The sequence below is a fragment of the Xenopus tropicalis genome, chromosome 1 (genome assembly GCF_000004195.4).
Source record: "Xenopus tropicalis strain Nigerian chromosome 1, UCB_Xtro_10.0, whole genome shotgun sequence".
Taxonomy (NCBI): Eukaryota; Metazoa; Chordata; class Amphibia; order Anura; family Pipidae; genus Xenopus; species Xenopus tropicalis.
The window spans coordinates 81,307,201-81,322,584 of NC_030677.2; the positions used below are offsets into that span (position 1 = coordinate 81,307,201).

Here is a 15,384-nt window from a genome sequence, read left to right on the forward strand (position 1 = left end):
ATATTAAAGAGAAGAAGCAAGTGTATGGCAAATCTGGGTTCCTTGAGAAAATGGTTAAGCAACACTTATATACAGCATATTTATCATAGGGTTCAAGTGTTTATTCAAAAATGCAGCAGTTACACAACCCTTTAAAGAGAGATTATTTATCATCCATACCCATAGCAAACCCATGGAGCTTAAATTGCTCCACACACCAGGGTCCGTTTCATCAGGATACAGCTAACCTACTTGTATTGTATTAGCTTTCATGCTTAGGACATTTCTTAAACATAAAATGAAAGGGGCCCAGTCTGGATGCACCAAATAGATACAGCAAGTTCTTCAACAAGGCATTTAGCTAAGTGTTTACTAACACCAATTAATGATGAACCACAGCTTGAAAACTGGATTTTTGGTGCTCAAAAATATTTATATCACATGGTTTTCAAACACTACTCAAAGATCAGTTGCCAGATCTTGTGTATATTTTTACAGCAGCTTACTAGTCATGTAGGCTTTTGTAAGGAGTAGTAAGTAGAAACAGGTATCAGGTTTCATTACAGTTACACACAGATACGATTTAACACCTGGTAACTTTGCAGTGCGTAAGTTAAAGATAAATGTGTATTGTAGGGAATACAGTCTGCGGACCATGACATATTTAAATGCATATATTGGCCATACAATACACAACTATGTTACATATAGCACAGCTACAGTATTACTTTCTGAGATTCACTCTTACCTGCCTGTATATTATACTAACATACCAACAAAAAGGATGCAGTAAAAGGTAACTCTTTCACAAAATGTTCTCAAAACTACAACTTTGTTACTTTATCATATGGATCAGTTCTCAGATCAGTGAACTCTGAGCTCCTCTCCTGAAATGCATGTGATCTAAGTGTTTTATAAAGTTGCTGTGCAAACATAAAGCTGCCTTTTATTACACCAGGAATAAGCGGGTCTTATGGTGAATTGCACATGATCTTTTGACATACTGCACATGGTTGCTTTCTAAAGTATATATTATCTGCTCAGTCTTTTATTGCAGAACTATTTCAGACTCCAGGCTAACCCCCTATCAGACAGGTCAAAGGATAAGTGGTTTGGGAAGCCATAGATGGCATTATTATGTTCTCCTATTGCACATGATCATTAAGCTGTTTACATTGCACATGATTCCTAAGCAGTTGTGAATTATATGTCACTTATGTGAAGCTTTGGATTGTACATGAGCGATCTCCCATTGACACACTACTTTGTCCCATAATCAGCCTTGCAGTACAGTCGGGGTCACATCTGTGCCAGAAAGGCCTATGCCCACAATACATCCATCTATTTCTAAATTTCAGTTCTCTATCTGTATTTGACCTACAGCACTAGAGCCGGATACTGACAGTTGAAGTTCAACATAAACTAAAAGTGCTGCTGCATGCATGGCTTATATCGACTAAGACTTACCTGGAAAAGGGGTTTTCAGTTTTTAATCTGGACACCTCTTAAACACCCAAGCCGTAGGACTGACCGATACTTAGTTCATATGCAGAACAAACTGATTTCTAAGCTGGCATGTCATTTATGACTATGTCGTTCATTGTGTGCGTACTTTAACAAGATCCTTCCGCAAGATCCTTGCATAAAAAGCTTCCCTGTTGCACAATAAAGGAAACTTGATTTCCAAAGCATGTTTCTATATTAAGTTCTAGTTTCCTGCTCTGTCTGATGGTTCAGTGCTTACCTTGGGAAGGAAGAGGTGCCCACAGTGCGACTGATGTCACCAGGATCCAACAGGTGCTGCCTACTTCACATGCGCTCCTTCTCCAGTACCACCAGGGGAGTGCACAAAGTACCCACCCTAGGAAGCTTGGTGGGGGACACTATACTTAAACAGACAAGAGTCTTGAATTCTTCTGTTAGAAGTAGCTGTCAATTATAAGATATTCTTCCAAGCAGAGTAGGCTGAACCAGCTTCCTAGAGAAAGGGCTGCTAAGGAGAGAAACCCCTCCTTATCTGCCTGTTCCTATTTTTTAACTGCTCCCCTGCCTGCTGCTGTCAGTAAGCGTGCAGCTGGAAAAAAGTGTGTAGTTAGGTCAGAGCAGAGAATTGCACTGTAAGAGTTGAATGGCTGCTAGGGAAGAGCATGAGGTTGAACATAGAGAAGAATGCACAGGCAGGGGAACAGCTGTAAGCCTGCCGCAGCTGACACTCCTCTGTAGTTTCATATTTAAATAGTAGCATGGGTCCCCCCCCCCCGCCTTGTACCCTCCTGTGGGGCGTGGCTTAGTGAAAGCAGTACTCCTCCTGCAAACAGGGTCGTCTCACTTTCTCGTCTGACTGAATGGGCACTAATTCTAGTACTTTTCTTTCAATTCTGGCAACAACTGGTTGCATGGGGAAACTTCATGCTGCCTGCTATTTACCCTGCTTTCTACAGTGGCTTTAGAAAGCACTATTGCTCAAACAGCACTGTCTTTCGGCACAAGCGATACAGCGCGTCACTTTGGGTCTCTCACGCCCCCCGGCAAGCTTGTATTTATTAACCATGAATGATTTAGTGAGAGCCGGTATACAAAGGCGGGTGATTGGGAACTTGGAAAGTGCCATTACCTTGACACCAGTAATGTCGTGTCACCTGCTTGGACTCTGTGTTTAGCTATTTAATGATAATGAAGGTGACGCCAGAAAGGTTCTCGTCACCCTTCTGACATGCACTTGCTAAAGTTTCAGTCACCGTTGTTGGCGCCTGGGATTACTCTACCAGGCCTGGGGCATTATGGATAAAAGAATGCCGTAGTTAGAAACTCTTGAATTGCAAGCACCTGCTCGTTTAGTTGCTTGCCACAAAAATTACGTTTGCTTCATGCAAGAGTTTCAAAAGGATTTTTTATTTTTTTTTTAATTAAAGTGGTCATTAAAGCGTTCCATAGACCTAACCAGGTAACTGAACTGCACTACAAGCGGTAGCAGTTGTGGGTTGAGCAATATTGAAGGACTCATAGGCATACACAGACGACATGGTGTCTTCTATCATTTTTGCCCATTTGATATGAAGTATCACTTTTAGGTTGTCACCTGGTGGGTATTTTACCAGCCTGGCAGCGCTGTTCCCTCTAAGCCAGGCGTGTCCAGACTTTGTCACCCTATGATCTACTCTTGCCACCTGGCCTCCGTCATGACCTCTACCGCAGTTAAAATAGTGTGATGTCTATCATTTGGTGCAACAAGCAAGAAAAGGTATCAACTAATGTTGACAAATACACATAGCAATATATAAATGCAGTGCCATATTCACATTTTAATGCCCACATAACATTATTCAAGTGCCAACTTCAAGTTTTATGTGAAAAGATTGTAGTAGTTTTTCTTCTCTTCTTCATGGCACACTTTGTAGTCTGTACTCAGAAGCATATATAAAGTGGGAAAAAATATACACAGCGGCCTGGTGGGGACAATCTTCTATACTGGGATGAAACTAGCAGCCGCACTCAAAAGCTCCAGTGGTGGGAGGTCATCCCACTGCATTCCACCTCAAGGTCAACCACAAACTTTAAACTAATTACTGGTAGACCGCGATCTACCCTTTGGGCACCCCTGCTCTAAGCTATGCACTCATGCACTGACACACACATGTTGGGGCCAATGCACACATAAAATTGTGTGCACAATGTTATTAATGGGAAAAAAGGTTATTTATGGGAAAAAAGTCTCAAGAAAAGGTGGCAACTGTAATTAGTTCTGGCTGAGATGGTAAAGTACCTGAATCTAGGATAGGAAATAAGCATCCTCTGCATATGTCACCTTGAAACTGGTCCCCCTTCAACTGCTTTGTACCTGCCTAAGGTGCAGGCCCATAGTTGGGAATCACTGCTTTAGGGCAATTACACATGGGATATTTTGTTACCTGTAGTAAATTTGCGGTCAACAAAACTTCCCTAGTTACCTTCCCACTGACAATGTGAATGGCACACCAGAACATATATTTTATATGTTTTCCCACTGACAATTAACATTACTGCCACGGTAGTGTAGATTTACCGCAGATGACAAACCATCTTGTGGGCCATTACCCTTTGTGATACATTCAGGAAGCACTAGGCATTATCGCTGTGTGAGTGTTGCAGAGCAAAAGTTGTAGGTCTTAGATGTGCAAGAAGCAAAGTATCCATAGTACAGAGGGCTAAAATAAGTTGAAAATGGACTGATATTTGGGATGACAGGGATATAAATATGAAAATGTAATATCAAGGCAGCCCAACGAATGTCCTTTCTGGTGGACAACATCCAGGATGGAAGAGGTAATTTAAAAAGCTGAAATGCTATAGGATTAACACAAATGATAGCTGATAAAAATAATATTTTTTGTCCATACTATAAACAGCCTTGTACATAATTATTTTCTTAACATTCTATGTATTTGAAATCTTGTTGTATTACAGAGGCCCCTAGGGGTGACATGACATTCATTCTTTGTAGTCGCATTGTTCCAATATCCCAGTTCCTTTCTCAGGAAATAGTGACATCAGTCCAAGGTTTTAATATGTAACTGATTACAAATTAAAATATTTTTGTTAACATTATACAGGCCAAGAATTATAGAATCTATAGATTCTATAGTACTTGCACAAAAGTACCAGTATGCCACTGACGGATTCTGTGGTTCAGGGTTTCACTTTGATCTACTTAAAAGTGTTTCTGGCAAAACACAGTGCAGAAACACCAAAGCCAGCACAAAGGGTTAAATGTATCAAATATCCCAACACTTGAAAAGTTGTTCACCGCTTTTTGAGAAAAACGCACTGGTGCTTAGACTAGATACCCATTCTAAGGGTACTGACAAATCCACCATGAAGGCCATTTTGCTCTCATAGAATCAAGTTTAATGTGTGAATTTAAATGTGATAAGAGCTACAAAGTTTGATTTAAGTCTATTAATCTATTACAACCAGTTGGATGCAAGTAAAATCCACCTGCTGATTGCTCCAGATATTATAACCCACACATAGTAAACTTTACACTGATTATTAAACTACCCCCAGTTTCATACTGGTTCTTTTACACAGCTTGCTATTGGAATTACCAATTGAAATCTGTATTATTCATGTTGTGATGCTCCAGAACCCAAAGAATAAAACTGAAACTCAAAAATATGTTTATGTTTTTTAAAACAATGAAAATTGTAGAAGCTTTTTTTAAAATTCAGAATGTTCTTCTTTTTAGCATTGTCCAACTCGTTGCCTCAAAGCTGCATCTGGCCTGCTTCTTTACGATATGCAACTTGTAGGTCTGTATGTATCATTGAACTTTAGAGATTTCACATGCTGATATACCCTTCATGTTCTTGCTGCTTCCTGCCCTCTGCCTCACAATAATTAAAGTCAAGTGATTTCAGTTACAAAATGGAAATTGGTTCCTACCCAGAAATTAGGGTTTTGAAGACTACTTTACCACATAAGACCAGTGGCACACAGGGCTGTGCTCAGCTGCTCTTTTTGCATTCTCTCCATGGTACTATATTGTTTTCTCCAACCTTTGGCGATTGTGGCCAAAGATTAAAATTTTTGCTTTATCAGTCCACAACACATGTTTCCAACTGGCTACTGGCTTGCCTAGATTCTGTTTTGCATACTTCATTTGTTGACTTTGTAATGAGGTTGCAGGTAAGACTTCCTCCTAATGAACAGAAACAAGCTTGTTATCAGCACCATACTGGAAAAACTCTGTAAAGTGGATGTGCATCCCCCCATTTGACTGGCACAGGAGTAATGTTAACTGTTCCAAATGCTCTTGTGAAAACATGATCCACAACTTTGGACTCCTTCACTTCTTTTAAGACATTAAAGCGATACTGACATGTTCCTATAAAAATCCATAGGAACATGTCAATATTACTAAGGAGTTGCAGCACCAAAATCTTTCTGGCCAAAAGCCCCTGAAACTTCCCCAGCCCAGTGGTACCTGCTTGTCAGGAAGGGGACAGAGAATAGAATAAGCTACACAATCCTTTCATTAATTAAAAATTATTAGAGTACTCCAACCATTGGATGGATCACACCGCCTTTAGCCCAGACTGACTGACACGAGTGCATATGAGATATTAGCTGTGTTGGTTTAGGCAAGTACTGACTAGGGGTGGTTTCAGGGGACTTACCTAGAAATTGTTTTGTGCCACAAGTTCTCAATAATATGACACGTTCCTGTTGCTTTTCATATGAGTGCTATCTAGAATAGAGATGTAGCGAACTGTTCGCCGGAGAACTAATTCGCACGAAAATCGGGTGTTCGCAAGTTCGCAAGTTCGCGAACTTTTAGCGAAGTTCGCAATTTTGGGTTCGCCTTAGCTGGAGCTAAATTATGACCTCTCACCCCAGAGCCAGCAGATACATGGCAGCCAATCAGGCAGCTCTCCCTCCTGGACCACCCCCGGACCACTCCCTTCCATATATAAACCGAAGCCCAGCAGCCATTTTACATTCTGCCTGTGTGTGCTTGATGAGTTAGCATAGGGAGAGAGCTGTGCAGGGGTTTGAGGGACAGTTTAGGTAGCTTTGCTGACTAGTAATCTACTTTCTACTGCTCTGTATGTAGCTGCTGGGGGCAGCTGTCCTGCTGTAACCCAATAGTCCTTGTAAGGACTGCTTTTATTTTCTGATTACTGTTACTCTTCTTTTCATTGTGTACTGCAGCTCCGTCTGTGTGTGTTGGAGACAGGTGTGCTGCTCATAGTAGTGCACTAAGCACCAACCACACATTCACATCATTTGTTTTTATTTGTGTTTTTTTACTTTGCTACTGTAATTTATGTAGATGCCAGACGTTATAAAGCAGTTTATTACACAAGTTTAGAAATGTAGTGTGATTTCTGCCCTTTCCAGCACAAAACGCAACACTGTGTCAACAACGTATTTTTCAGAGAAATTTTTGCCCTTGATCCCCCTCCGGCATGCCCCTGCCCAGGTCGTGGCACCCTTTAAACAACTTTAAAATCAGTTTTCTGGCCAGAAATGGCTTTTCTTGGTTTTAAAGTTCGCCTTCCCATTGAAGTCTATGGGGTTCGCAAAGTTCACAAAAGTTTGCACTTTTTGGCGGAAGTTCGCAAACGGGTTCGCGAACTTTTTTTGTGAGGTTCGCTACATCTCTAATCTAGAACTGCAGATCATGTTTGTACAAACAATGGTGCACAGTAAAATGATGCACCACCACTTCCTTGTTAGCCAAACCTTCCTGCTAGTCCTTTGCAGACATTTCCCATTCTGGCCAGCATACAAACAGCTGGTCTTGGTCTCTGAAAGTTGGTCTTGGTCTTTCAGATCTTGCCTTGACTTCCACAGTTTCCCTTAAGTCCCATTTATTGATGGCATTACGCACTTTGGAATATAAGATCTGGAAGAGTTTGCATAATTTTATTGCCTTCCTTGTACTGCAGGCATTAAAAAGCTTCACTTTAAGTGCATAGAGGAGCTCATGGTTGAGTGACAAACCAAAGTTTGGGGTGCATTTGTCAACAGGTGACAACTCTTAGGGGCGAATTTGTTAACATTGGAGACAAACATCACCATTAAAGTTGCCCGCAGCAACCAATCAGCAATTTGATCTGAACAGTTACCTACAAGTTAAAAAACAAAAGAAAAGATTTTGATTGGTTGCTATGGGCAACATCCCTTTATGTCTGTTAAGGCCTAATAAGGTAATTAGGGTCAGGGACTGTGTTTATTAATGGACAAGTTAAAGAGTTGCACATGTTACGATTATTACCATTTACTTTTTTCCTATGTTTTAAAGTTTGTGAAATAAAATGTGCATTTGCAAATATGTTTTTTTTACAACAATTTATTTCTGCATTAGTTGTATACTACTTTTGATTTACAAAACTAAGTCAATATATAATGCAAGGGGTGCCAAAATGTTTGTGTTCAACTGTAAATATATATATATATATGCATCTTCAAAATGCAATGCATTTGGCACTGTTCTTTTATTTTAGCCCCTGTGCAGGAAAATGTTCATATTTATTAAATGAAGCTTTACATATTGGGCAAAGCTAACCAGCTAGATGTTGCCTTCCACAGGATTAACATGACCCCTAGCCTTCTGTTGTTGCACAACACGTATATACCTGTACAGGTATGGGATCCGTTTTCTATAAACCTGTGATCCAGAAAGCTCCAAATTACGAGAAGGCCATAGCCCATAGGTTCCAATTTTAAGGAAATAATTATAATTTTTAAAAAAGATTTTTTGTTTCTCTGAAGTAATAAAACAGTACCTTGTACTTGATCCCAACTAAAATATAATTAATCCTTATTGAGGCAAAACAATCTTATTGGGGTTATTTAATGTTTCAGAGATTTTTTTAGTAGACATAAGGCATGGATATCCAGAAAACCCCAGGTCCCTTGCATTCTGGATAAGAGGTCATATACCTGTACTATACAATGTTATGAAACTGTGGAGCGTGATTAATTTTTTGCTTTTGGGCATACAGAGAAAGAAAAAGAGTACAGAGGAATTATGATGGAATAAATAGATAGATTTAATTTTACTTTCAACTATAAATTTAAACAACAAGTTGCTTATACTGTTATCTGAAGTATAAAAATATCTTACCATTTTGTAACACTTGCTAATATAAATGTGTAATTATTTTTAGTCTTTTCAGCTTGGGCGCTCCTGTAGATAAAATTATTGTAGTCAGGGATCTGCAATGAAAACAGAAATGCATTCTTCCATCAAAACAATGTAGTCTTTGTATTTCATGTTCCTAGGAGGGAACAATCACACTGACACTGATTCCAGTTTGTGTGAGGCAGCACAATGATTTTTAAATATATGCACCAATATATATATATGCTGCTGCATCAGTGATATCAGAGGTATGAAAACCAAGTACAGGTATCGGACCCCTTATCCGGAAACCCGTTATCCAGAAAGCTCCGAATTACGGAAAGCCCATCTCCCATAGACTCCATTATAAGCAAATAATTCAGAAATTTAAAACTGATTTCCTTTTTTTATGTAGAAATAAAACAGTACCTTGTAATTGATCCCAACTAAGATATAAATAATCCTTATTGGATGCAAAACAATCCTATTGGGTTTAATTAATGTTTTATTGATTTTTTAGTAGACTTAAGGTATGGAGATCCAAATTATGGAAAGACCCCTTATCCGGAATACCCTTGGTCCCGAGCATTCTGGATAATGGGTCCTATACCTGTACCTTCTTTAATGGCAGAGAGGCCATTGGAGTTGTATTCAGAATATCATAAAAAGATTCTAGTTGCACAATATATGCTTGTGTTAGTCTTATTTAAAATATGACACTTTCACCTTACAACGTTGTATTATAGAAGGAATAAAGTAACATTGGTATGCAACTGACATTAAATACAAGAGAATATTTTGTTAAAATTGTTTTTTTACTGTTAAATCCATTTTTGAGTTATTTATGCCAAATGTTGGTACAAAGTGTAAATGTTACACATTCAAATAGTACTCAGCATGGCAACTTGAATATATTTTAAGACAGTGCAGGTTCTCCAGTGGCCACTTCTCATTGCTATATCAAACTGCAAACAATCTAAAACAGACTGCCCAGTGTAAGGTTCACAAAGTGTAAATAAAGATTTCTACTCATCTATCACTTCCCCAAAACCTGAAATTTAAAATAAACTTTAATGTTGTGTGTTCTAACCATGGTTATATGCACTTAGGGTCCCCAAAATTATTGGACAATTAGGCTTAAAGGGGATATATACCATAAATTTTTACAATGCACTAAACCATGTAAAATATTGTAAAATAGAAGTAAGTGCTTTTATTTTAATACCTTTGGGTTCAAATATGTCCATAATTGCTTGAAAACTGTGCTCTACCCAGACCTTTTGCAAGCTTCCCGTTTAGACTCTTCAGTATGTGGCTGGGGCCACCAGCCCTGATAGACTTCCAAGGCAGCCTTAGCTACTTAAAGTGCAGGGAATATGCATAGGGTGGGCGGGGCTTAGCGATGTCACAGGCAGTCCATTCCTGCTCTACTTGCTCCTCTTTATCAGCTTTAAATACAGCCATGAGCACTCACAAAAAAACTGCACCTTTATCAAAAGAGAGAGAGACACGGGATTTCTTGACTCCTTTGTTGTGAACATGTTCTTTGGTATCAGACCTCCTGTCTCTTAGGGCTCCTTCAGGTTTGGGGCATGAGTCTGCTCAGTTTTCTCCTCTCTCCCTCTCCCCTTCCCTTCTCCTGCTCCCTACTTTCATAAGAATGCATACAAACTCACTCCCCCTCCCTTAGAAATGTGTTATCTGAGCTTCCAACAGCTATAACTGCAGCAGGAAGCTACCAAGCTAAAATGGCAGCTGCTATCAGAGGGAACTTCTAGGGCTCTTTACTCAGATATAGTAACTGCTGAATAAATATAAAGTTCTAAGTGGCACTAATGTGGCAAGTCTATTGGCAGTAAAATGCCAAATGACTTTCCTTCTCCTTTAAGGGTCACGCAGTGAATTATTGAGGTCATGATGAACCCTCCTTGCATGGTTGTATGGACATTACACATTTGGGAGGGACTCAAAAGGTGTCCTTTTATTTCTACCATTTTCAGTAGGTTAGGGTTTATTTCACTGAGTGATTTTACTTATCCTAAACATTTATGCTACACGGATACATATGACTTGCCCCAGTGGCGTAGCGTGGGCTTTCGTCGCCTGGGGCAGACCGGAAATTTGCCGCCCCTCTATTTAGTTATTCTTAAAAAAAATAGACAAAATAAAAAAAGCAGCATTAAATTTTTTTTTTTTTTGATTGAATTTGAAATGCGGTGCGCATGTCATAATTGTCAAAAGTGGATTCAGCTGTGCGTCCGTGGCTGCCCATGGTGGCAGGGCCGCCATCAGAAATCACGGGGCCCCTCCCATCAGTACAGGACACACAGACATAAAAAGTATTAGGGTCACCCTACCACAGTGCCCCCTAACACTATGCTGGCCAGGCCCCCCTAACGCTATTCTGGCCACGGTCCCCCCATACAACTGCCCCATAGACAGTACCCCCATACACAGTGCCCCCAATTGCCCCATACACAGTGCCCCCCACACACATTGCCTCCAATTCCCCATAGAAAGTGCCCCAATTTCCCCATAGACAGTGCCTCCAATTGCCCCATACACAGTGTCCCCATAGACAGCCCCCTCCACACAGTGCCCCCAATTGCCCTTAGACAGTGCCCCCAATAGGAAGTTCCCCCATACACAGTGCCCCAATTTCCCCATACACAGTTCCCCCATAGACAGTACCCCCCAAAGACCTTGCCCCCCCACAGAAAGTGCCCCCATACACAGTGCCCCAATTGCCCCATACACAGTTCCCCCAATAGAAAGTGCCCCCATGCACAGTGCCCCCATAAACAGTGCACCCAATTGCCCCATACAAAGTGCCCCCAATAGGAAGTTCCCCCATACACAGTGCCCCAATTGCCCCATACACAGTGTCCCCATAGACAATACCCCCCAAAGACCTTGCCCCCCAATAGAAAGTGCCCTCATACACAGAGCCCCAATTGCCCCATACACAGTGCCCCCAATAGGAAGTGCCCCCATACACAATACCCCACAAAGACCTGGCCCCCCCCATGGAAAGTGCCCCAATTTCCCCATAGACAGTAGCCCCCACACAGTGCCCCCAATTTCCCCCATAGTACATACCCCCAACAGACCATCGGTGGCGGCTCCTTCTCTCTTACAGGCAACAGGCGCTTCTATAAGGTTGCACCTCGTCGCTGACGTGTGACGTCATACGCACGGGCGCAACCTTATAAAAGCGCCTGTAGCCTGTAAGAGAGAAGGAGCCGCCGCCGCCCCTTCTGATACGCCGCCCGGGGCCATGGCCCCCTCGGCACCCCCCTCGCTACGCCACTGACTTGCCCACTAATTGTTAGTAGCTTTCAAGAAAGTGTCAATTGGTGAATTCATCACTAATGTCATAAATACATAAGAGACTCTAATTAAAATAAATACTAAAAATTACTAAAAATTGTTTTTCAATCACTATTTAAATATGGGAGCGTGTGCAACTGTAATATGACATCAGATATTCAGATATTTGTTTTTAAGGTATTTTAATAATCACATGTAGAACCATCAGCCAGCAAACTTTTGCATAGGTGCATGGTTTATTTTAGCTATACCTGTTAATGATGTGTGTCACAGGTTTTCACATTCCTCTATGGTCTTAACTTTTTACTTAATTTACAGAACTCACATGCAATAAGAAACAGTGATAAGTCTCAGTTGTCCAACTGCAATACTCCAGCTTGAGTTAAAGTATCACTCTAATCTTTCAGAGTTGTTCATTAACAGGTGGTATGCCATCTTAAGGACTCTGGTATTTATGGAGGGGAAGATGTAAGGTGTTACAATTGAAGCTAATATTATTGTACAGCGTACTATACTATAAATACATTTTTTTTATAGAAAAGCATATATGAATTTTTAGATTGCGATTAGCACTAAACTCTTTTTGCTAATATCACACCTATGTTAACGTATCTATGTAAGTTAAAGGCATATTACCAAGAGCTGAAAACAGAGTAAACTCTATAATTATGCCCTTAAAATCCCATAAAAGTGAACAGAGAGTAGATTGCTGTGACATGTCTCTATGGCAAATTGCCATGATCAGTATTTCAATTTTTAATATATCTTGAATACATATATATAGTATATCTGTCTATCTTTAAAATTCACGTTTTTACATATTTAGAAAAATATGTAATATGAATTGCATGGGGCTGTGTCAGTCTCAGTAAATGAGGCCTATAAATCTAGATTAGAAAGAAAATTAGTTAAATGTATTGAAAGCTAATATATGCAATATGTAAGTGGGGAAACTGCAGATGGAATTCTCACATATCTGTGCAAACTGCCATGATCAGTATTACAATTTTTAATATAACCCTTTAACAGAAGTTGCCTATTCAATTATTACAAATATCCAGGTCATGCTCTGTGCAGAAAAAAAGAAACAGTACAGTGTATTGAAATATTTTGGGATCTAGTTTTCATTTTTTTTTTAGATTTTTCTAAATATGTAAAAACAGAATTTTGAAGATAGATAGATATACTGACAGACAGATATATATACTATATATATTCAAGATTTTGCAAGGGCTGCCCCCCTTCTCTGGAATTCGCTCCCACAAACTGTCAGACTTTCTCCCAATCTCTCTGCCTTCAAGAGATCTCTAAAAACGCATTTATTTAGAGAAGCTTACCCTAATCTTGTTTAAAATAACCTCAGTGTGCTGCTAGAAGCAATAACTTGTGCCACACCTCTCACAACTCTGTCATGCCCATTCCCACACTTTGTGTCTCAATCCTTTCTCCTTGTAGATTGTAAGCTCCTTTGGGTAGGGCTCTCTTCACCTCTTGTATCGGTTATTGATTGCTTTATATGTTACTCTGTATGTCCAATGTATGAAACCCACTTATTGTACAGCGCTGCGGAATATGTTGGTGCTTTATAAATAAATGTTAATAATAATAATAATAATATATAGATAGTAAATATGTGATATAAATGTATTTGAAAAGGTAGAAGAAGAAGGGAGGACAAAAAAGGTAGGAAAAGAGGGAAATTGTAGGAACTGTTTTAAAAATCATGCTACATACATAGCTACCATGGTGACTAGCATCAGTATACTACTCAGCTATGACTTTTTCACCTATTAATTGTGCATGGCACAGCACTATGGCAACAAGGGAATGTTGTACTTAGCATATGCTTTTGACAGACATGAAGCACAAATTTCATTCTGAACATGGTACCTTCAGATAATTTTTTGTGTGTCGACTAAATTGTGAGAATGTTGGGTATGTCAGAGAATGCTCATGCTGCATTTGTATGAGTGGGTGCAAAAATAGTGCATGTAAAATTACGTTTGTGGCAAAAAATCTTTCAGCAGGCACTGGGATTCTGAGAAAAAATGAATTGCATGGGGCTGTGTCAGTCTCAGTAAATGAGGCCTATAAATCTAGATTAGAAAGAAAACTAGTTAAATGTATTGAAAGCTAATATATGCAATATGTAAGTGGGGAAACTGCAGATGGAATTCTCACATATCTGTATATTTGTATTTTTTTTAAATAAATCATAGCAGCCACACTTGTTAATCTGAAGAATGAATATTTAATCTCATCCATAGTCTAAAACGTGGAAAAGAAAATGTTTAATTTGGTGCCCGTTTAAGACACAGGTCTGAGGGGAGCAAAACATTAGGTGCTGGGGGAGTGAATGCTTTGCCATTTGTTATACTCCTTGCACTATACAAACAAAAACCTGAATTCAAATATTCTAAGGGCTCTGGTACACGGGGAGATTAGTCGCCCGCGGCAAAACTCCCTGCTCGCGGGCGACTAATCTCCCCGTGTACCAGAGCCCTTAAAAGAAAAAACAATACTGCAAAGCATGCTGCTTTATCAAGCAGAAATGCAGTGTATCAGTTTAATGCACAAACAGTATATTTTGGGCTATTGAATGGGGCTAATATATGTCAGTTCAGAATACCAAAACAAACAAGTTAAGAATCATATACAGTGAGCTGGCATATCATAGGGTAAGACTAGCTTTATTCAGGCCGGAATTAAGTCAATGCACCAGGACAAAACCTAAAGTGTTATTAGGGTTCTTAGAGAAACATAATCCCTGTGTAGTCCTATTACAACTCTGTTCATCTTAACATGAAACTGCTCTTAGACCTCTATTGTTAGACTGTTGTAAAATACTCCTAGAATTACAAATGAAAAGCAAGACTTTTCCCATTCACCTGTTATTGTCAGGGCACAGATTTCTAGGATCGACTTACCATTTTTTCTTACAAATAATGTTTTCGGAAATTTCTTTTTTTAAACTTTACATATGGAAATGGATAGTATTACACAAGCTTTCCCCAGCTTCTAACATGGTGAACAATGTCACTGTGAGAAAATGGAGGGAGAATTGCAGGGAAAGGATCATAAGCACAGTATCAGTGAATGAGTTATACAATGAGTCTCTTGCAATTAACTTAGCGAACTTAGTAAGTGATTAGCTACCCTGAGGGGAGAAGACACACAAGCTGATATAAGCTGATAAATGCACTATTTAAAACCATTTTTTAGGATTTTTAGGTTACACTAATTTGTTTGAAAACACCTAACTTACCTATCATTGGTTACACAAGTACTTCTAGGTCTGCTGCTTTGGTTGTCATCATGCAATATTACAGATTGTATACGTGTACTTTATGACCAAAAGTACCTTCCAGTTCAAGATCTCATTCTGAAACCAAGGTTTGGTCCTTCTTTTGCTTCTATAACAGCCTCTACTGTTCTGGATAGGCTTTCTACTAGATTTTAGAACATTG

General features: G+C 39.6%; 1 protein-coding gene across 4 annotated transcripts in view; it reads right to left on the reverse strand.

Moving 5' to 3' along the window:
• slc4a4 (solute carrier family 4 member 4) overlaps positions 1 to 2,194 on the reverse strand; it is a 137,368-nt gene extending 135,174 nt beyond the window's left edge. For 2 of the 4 annotated variants that reach the window (XM_004919135.4, XM_002940576.5), the window contains exon 1: positions 1,724 to 2,193. The gene's annotated coding sequence lies outside the window, so the exon portion shown is untranslated. Of the gene's footprint in view, positions 1 to 1,446; positions 1,515 to 1,723 lie in introns of those variants that run through there. The other 2 variants (XM_004919133.4, XM_031903304.1) reach the window with 2 other exon arrangements.
• Positions 2,195 to 15,384: the final 13,190 nt, after the last annotated feature.